Below are 7,500 nucleotides of genomic sequence, written 5' to 3'. Positions count from 1 at the left end.
TCTATCTATTTATATCTATGCATATATATACTCTGTAATTTCTTTGATGTATGTATTTCTGACGAAGATATAATCGAAACCGGTCAAATACATCTCTTGTATTGTACCTTATGTACCTTTTATATATTTGTCAACATGAATATGGTTGATATATATATATATATATATATATATATATATATATATATATATATATATATATATATATATATATATATACATAATTTTCTTTCCTACTTATTTTATTACTCATCTCCTTTCTTTTTTATATGTACATATTCTCATATATAATATCTTTATTCTCCAGCTATTCTATTCATCACTGGATATGAAATTCCCTTCATTCGCATTCGGTTGCTATTCTTCTTTTTCCTCGCCTTCCAACAAAGGCAAATATATAATAGATTTACGTGCAAGCTGAGACTAACAAATCGAACCAGTCTTTGTTGTGTTGCCTGTGGACGATAAAAGAAAACTGTTGCGGAATCTGCTATCTGATATTTAAAAGATATGAGACCGTGAAAAGCTTGGGAAGACAGTTGCTATGGAGAGGCAAATTGAGGGATAATACAAAAGCATAGCAAACACATTTTTCTTAATTTGTGTTCTCCAGTGTTGGAAAACTTGTTTCCCTTTATCTGGCAAATCATTTTTTTTTATTCTCTGTCTCTTCTTTTTTCTCTATCTCATCTCATCTCATCTCTCTCTCTCTTTCTCTCTCTCTCTCTCTCTCTCTCTCTCTCTCTCTCTCTCTCTCTCTCTCTCTCTCTTCCTCTCTCTTTTCAGCAGAGATTGTGAAAGTCGAGTTCTTGACGTTGTTAACTATTTTTTTTCCCTTTCCCTCCCTCTCCCTCTTTCTCACTATGTCTTTTCTTCCCTCCCACTTTCCTATTCTAATCTCTCTCTTTTTTCTTCCCTTCCCAACCCCCTCTTTCCCTATCTCTTCTCTTTCACCCTCCTTCCTCGCTTTCATCGTCCCCACCTCTTCTCCCTCATCTTCCAACCAGCTGTTCCTCTCTCCCACAACCGAAACGGAGGAGGAAGTTTGAGCTGGTGGTGTGGCCAGGAACTTCCCCGAGATCTGGGCTACTGTAGGAAGCGTGATAATGAGAGCTTTGTGGTAGGAGGGAGGAGGAGGGGGGGGGGGCGTTGTCTCAGAGGGCCGAGGCCAAGGAGAACGAGGCCAGTTAACAAGAAGGGGCCTCTAGCATATCAGCTGATAAGTACAAAGATAACAGTAAGCTGGCTCGTATGACCGCTGCTTTACTGCGCTTTTTGAATTCGAATGGTTAGATTGTGTATTATTTGTGGGGCGATATCTTTCCCCAGAATGTGTTGGCCAGACTGCTAACATAGACGGGGCCGGCATCAGGATATTTACTTAGGGACGATCTTTAGCCTTTTTTTATGAATGTATGGGCCTATGCTAAGCAGAGAAACAGGGATACATCGAAAGGAATAAAGAGTTAAGAACTGTGATAATAAAATCGAAGATGAAAGGGTGAAATACAGAGAAAGAGGGGGAGGGAGAGTGAGTGCGAGGAAAGGAGAGGGGGAGAGGGATGGGGAAAGAGCAGGGAGGGTTAGGGAGAAAGAGTGAAGGAGGGAGAGAGAGATAAAAGGAGGAATATGGAGAGAGACGAGCAGAGACAAACAGAGAGATAAACTTGTGCGCACACACACACCAACAGAAATCCACACTGAGAATCCCAGTAAACAAACAAAGGGATAGCTAGAGACCCTGACAATCTAAGAGACAAACCAACGTCATAATAAAGACACACACACCCTTACACTCACCCAGAGGAAAAGAAGAAGGAGACAAAGCGACAGATAGAAATGACAGAGAGAGGCAGACAGCCCGGAAGACAGACCGAGCACGAAATAGATGTAGAGAGAGATCACTGTCTTCACGATCCTCCTCGACACTCACTCAGCGACGTCGACATCACCCGGAGGAGGAGCAGGAGGAGGAAGAGGAGGAGGAGCGCGGTGTTCAAGTGGTCCCCTGTGTGGAAGACCTCCTTCAGATCGACATATATTACGCACAGGTTTCTGCCGAGATTCCCGGACGGCGAGACTCCGGGGGTAACAAGAGATCGAGAACGGCGCTTCTCGAACTCGCTAAGGAACTCTTGAGAGGAGAGGAGTCATCTCGCGACGTCTTGGCGTGTGGCCGAATCGCGTTCAGCATTGTGGCTTCGGAGGGGGGGGAGGACTCCTGCACGGTAAGAAATCGAATGGAGGAAAAAAGGCGAAAATAATAACAGAAAATATATACGATAAATAAAAAGGAAAATAAGAAGTAAGAAGGGAGATAGATGAATTAAAAAGCAAAGGATGAAAAGATTGGGGGTGAGATTCCAGCGGAGAAATTAATGGATGGGAAATAAGAGTTAGCATGAAAATAAAATAAAAGCCGATTCTTTAATGATATGGTGTTGACACTTTTTCGAAATTTTCGCCTGGCCTTTCTCGGAATTTTTTCCCTCCTTGAGCACCAAGACTTACAGCTGGACGAAGTATAACGCCGTAGTAATCTTCAGAATCAAAGAGCCGTCGAAGATCCTTTTTTTTCTTTTTTCTTTATTTCTTTTTTTTTTCTTCCTTTCATCTTATTCTTTTTTTGTCTTGCTTTCTTCTGTTCTTTTTGTCTTGCTGTCTTTTCTTTTTTATCTTGATTCCTTCTTATTCTTCTTTTCTATTCTGTTTGCTTTCTTCTTATCCTTCTTTTCTTATTTCTCGCTTTCTTCTTCATCTTTTTTCCCCTTATTTTTTGTCTTGCTTTCTTTTGTTTTCTTCTTCATTTTTTCCTTACTTTCTTCTTTTTCTTTTCCTCTTAAGTCGCTTTCTTCTTCTATTTCTTCTTTTTTATCATCTTTATCTCGTTATCAAGGATGGGCTGTTGACCCTGTTTGAGAAAGTGAGAAGCATTTTTCAAGTGGTCTTTACCCTTTTCTTGTCGATATCTCCTTTTCCTCAACATCTTCAGACGCCAGTGATCTTCTCTACCTTTTCCCATGAACTCCTCTCTCGCGGTGTTAGGTCTGTCCCTAATGTTGTGCCTCACTGGTTATTTGTTTCCGTCGCTCTCTCGCTCTCTGCTGTCTGTCTCTGTCATTCTTTCTCTCTCTCTCTCTGTTGTCTGTCTCTGTCATTCTTTCTTTCTCTCTCTCCGTTGTATGTCTCTGTCATTCTCTCTCTCTTCTCTCTCTCTCTCTCTCTCTCTCTCTCTCTCTCTCTCTCTCTCTCTCTCTCTCTCTCTCCTCTCTCTCTCTCTCTCTCTCTCTCTCTCAACACACACACACCATCACACCTACAAACATACTCAGAATATGGGTACACGCATACCAACAACCATACTTATTTATACACACTTTTGTTTCCAATACGCAGGTGGGAAAGCAACTGCATATTTTAGGATCAGAAGGTTTTGTCAACATTTTCAAAATCCGAAAAAAAAAGTCTGAAAAATACACAAGAAAATCGTGTGCCAAGAAGATTTCGGTTAATCTTGGATTACTTTTTCTCTCTTTTCGCTTGCTCATTGTACCGTCCTCCTTTTATTTGCTTTTATTTCCTCTCTTCATTTTCCGTTTTCTTTTTTAACAGCCTGGCCTTGTATGTCTTGTATATCGTGTGCTTCTTTCCTGTTCATTTCATTTCTTCTTCTTTTTTATCATCATAATGCCTTTTTTCATCTTTGACCTTTTTCTTTCCATACCCCCCCCCCTTTCTCTCTGCGTTCTTATCACTGTGATTCTAATGCCGTTATCAGCAACACTAAGATTTTATCATTATCATCATCGGTATCACTATTTTTTACCATTATTATTATCATCATCATTATAATCGCAATCATTATAATATTATCATTAACTTCATAATCATCCTTACTTTCAGACGTAATAGTATCATAATAATGATAATAGCAATGATAAAGGTAATCATATATATCATAATTACTTCAGTAATGCTAATGATACTATTAATGATGATGTTAATAATACAGTAATAAAGATAATCATAAAAAATAATGATGATAACAGTGATGATTATGACAATGATAGTGATGATCATAATGATAATAAAAAAATTATAATAATAATAGTAATAACAATAATGGTTATATTGTAACAAGAACAATGATAATAGTAACTAATTGTAATAATAATCATAATAATTGATAATAATAATATAAATAATAATAATGATAGTGGTAGCATTATTAGTATAATGATGATGATTATTCTAATAATAATAAAAGTGATGATAATTATGATAATTATAATATATCATTATTATTATTATTATTATTATTATTATTATTATCATTATTATTATTATTATTATTATCATTATTATCATGATACTAGGGATAATAATGATATCAAAAATAATAGTAATAATAATGATAACAACAACAACAACAATAATAATAATAATAATAATAATAATAGTAATAATAATTATAATAATAATAATAATAATAATAATGATAATAATAATAATAATAATAATAATAATAATAATAATAATAATAATAATAATAATAATAATAATAATAATAACAATGATAATAACAATAAGAATAAGAGTTATTATTATTATTATTATTATTATTATTATTATCATTATTATTATTATTATTACTATTATTATCATTATTATCATTATTATTATTATATGAATAATAATCACAATAATATTAACATCAATAATAATTACTCCTTATTTCGCTTTCGTAGTAATGAAAGGAATGTAGTTCCAACGGTCTTCCTTATTCCAGTAGTATTAATGTTTCAGTTTTTATATCACTTTCTCTTTATTTTCTTCTACACTTTATTGGTATCTTCTTTTTTATTTGTATCTCCTTTCTTCTTTTCGTTTTACTTCTCTTCTCTTTTCTTTCCATACTTTCCTTTTTCATTATCTTGTGACATTTTCTTTTTGTTAAGGTATTTTTCTCTTTTATTTTCCTTCTTCCCTTTTTGGCTGTTCACTTCCATTTCTTTCTCGCCTGTTTCCTTCCTTTCCAATTCCATCTCCATTTATCTTCCGTTTTCTTTCTTCCGCTTTCATCCGAATTATACCCCTTACTCTTATTTCTCTCCACATGCCACCTGTTCCCCGAGTCAGGTGATACATCGTAGAAATGGTTCCGTGGAATTTGTTAGTGACGGCAGAGAAGAGGGAACGGTAGAAGTAGACAGAGAGAGAGAGAAAGAGAGAGAGAGAGAGAGAGAGAGAGAGAGAGAGTGAGAGAGTGAGAGAGAGAGAGAGAGAGAGAGAGAGAGAGAGAGAGAGGCAGATAAGGAGACAGAAGGCGAGAAAGAAAGGCTTTGTTTCCGTGTGTGTGTGTTTACGTGTGTGTGTGTGTGTGTGTGTGTGTGTGTGTGTGTGTGTGTGTGTGCGTATCATATATAAAACAAGCGTCTGTGTATCAGAGAGAACACGTACCTCCGATTTCGCCTTCGTGTGTGTCTGGGCGTAAGGATGAGTGTGATCTTAAATTTTTATGCTTGTGTGTATGTGTGGCCAGATGTTGTCTGCTTCGACTCATTTCTTGCCTGAGTCGCTCTCGAATTTAATTAAAGTTTTCTTTTTGCTGTAGTTACGAGGCGATGGATGGTCGCTGTGCCTTCTCTTATTCCCAAGCAAGCATTTTTAGTGCCTAAATGGAAGCATCCGCAATGTCGCAAATGTTTTTTGAAATGTAGAAAACTGTCTACGTTCATTAGATTGTCTCTCTCTCTCTCTCTCTCTCTCTCTCTCTCTCTCTCTCTCTCTCTCTCTCTCTCTCTCTCTCTCTCTCTCTCTCTCTCTCTCTCACGTGAATCAACATAAAACAAATGAATCTACAATCTTAAAAAAACAAAACAAAACAAGAAAACCTATAGCAATAAGCATAAATCATAAACACACCTATCCTAACGAATGATAAAAAAGAACACAACACCGGAACAAGAACAGAACGAAAACAAAAACGAAGAAAAAAGATACAAAAAGAAAACCCACAGGTGTGAACGAGTAGCGAGCTGAGTCGACCTGTTGAACATCCGGGAGAAAACTTGACTTATTTGTTCGAAATGTTGCCAGCTGGGAATGTTCAGAGGGAGAGAGTGTACTTTTGAAAACTGCGATGAGAGAAGAGAGAGAGAGAGAGGAGAGAGAGAGAGAGAGAGAGAGGACTGAGAGAGGAGGAGAGAAAGATGGAAGGAGAGAGAGAAAGAGAGAGGAGGGAGGGAGGAGAAAGGGTAGAGGGAGGGAGATATAGAGAGAAGGGAGAGAGCAAGAGAGAACAATGGAAGGAGAGAGAGAGAGAGAGAGGAGGGAGAGAAAGGGTAGAGGGAAGGAAAGAGAGGACGGAGAGAGGAAGAGAGAGGGTGGACGGAGGGAAGAGAATGAGGGAGGGAGGGAAGAAGACGGAGGGAGAGAAAAGGTGGAGAGAGGAAGAAATTTTATTTATTATTGTCGTTATTATTATCATTTATTTTAGTTATTATTGTCATTATCATTACCATTATCATTATTATCATTACCACTGCCATTATTATCATCAATATTATCAATATCATTACTGTTGTCATCAATATTATTGTTGTCATTCATCTTGCATTTTTTTTTTTCTTATTTCTTTCAGCCTTATATGAAAGATTTTATATGCAGGATCTCTGACTCAGCGAAATACAAAGGGAAAATGGAGGATTTTTTCTTTCCTTTTTTTTTTTGCAATGCTCGCTCATGCAATGTATACGCAACATTGTTGGCTTATTTACTAGCTTGTTTAAGGAGATTAGCGATAAGTTTTCGGTAAATAACGACCTAGCAAATACAGAGAAGAAGAAAAAGAAAAGGAAAATAGAAAAAAGAATAAATATTGAAAAGATTCGTGATAGCAACCTGTTTAGAGGACGCATAGCATAGGCATCACCCTCCCCCCCTCCTATCTAACCTCCACCCCGCCCCCCTGTCCCCATCACCAAGACACGCTCTACATATGAATTTTTTAACGTTTGTATTTATCTACCTGTCTATAAATGTGGCATCTCGCATCCTTACCTCGGTTGTCATAGTATATATCGCGGCTGCCATATTTCTCTATCTGTCTGTCTGTGTCTCTGTTTCTCTCTCTCTCCCTCTCTCTCTCTCTCTCTATCTCTCTCTTTCTCTCTCTCTCTATCTATCTATCTATCTCTCTCTCTCTCTCTCTCTCTCTCTCTCTCTCTCTCTCTCTCTCTCTCTCTCTCTCTCTCTCACTCTCTCTCTCTCTCTCTCTCTCTCTCTCTCTCTCACTCTCCCTCCCTCCCTCTCTCTGTATTCCGCAGGCGCCCTTCAAGAACGTCTCCACGGTCTTAGCACATGACGAAGGGTCTTCCTGGAGGGGCTTCTCGGGACGCTAACGGGCGCTCCCTCGGCTCAGGCGGAGTAGATGATGGCCTGGGGCGACGCGAGGGGAGACGAGGGGAGACGAGGGCAAGGCGGAGGCGGGAGGGGAGA

This window comes from Penaeus monodon, chromosome 4 (genome assembly GCF_015228065.2).
Source record: "Penaeus monodon isolate SGIC_2016 chromosome 4, NSTDA_Pmon_1, whole genome shotgun sequence".
Taxonomy (NCBI): Eukaryota; Metazoa; Arthropoda; class Malacostraca; order Decapoda; family Penaeidae; genus Penaeus; species Penaeus monodon.
This window is presented reverse-complemented; position numbering follows the sequence as displayed.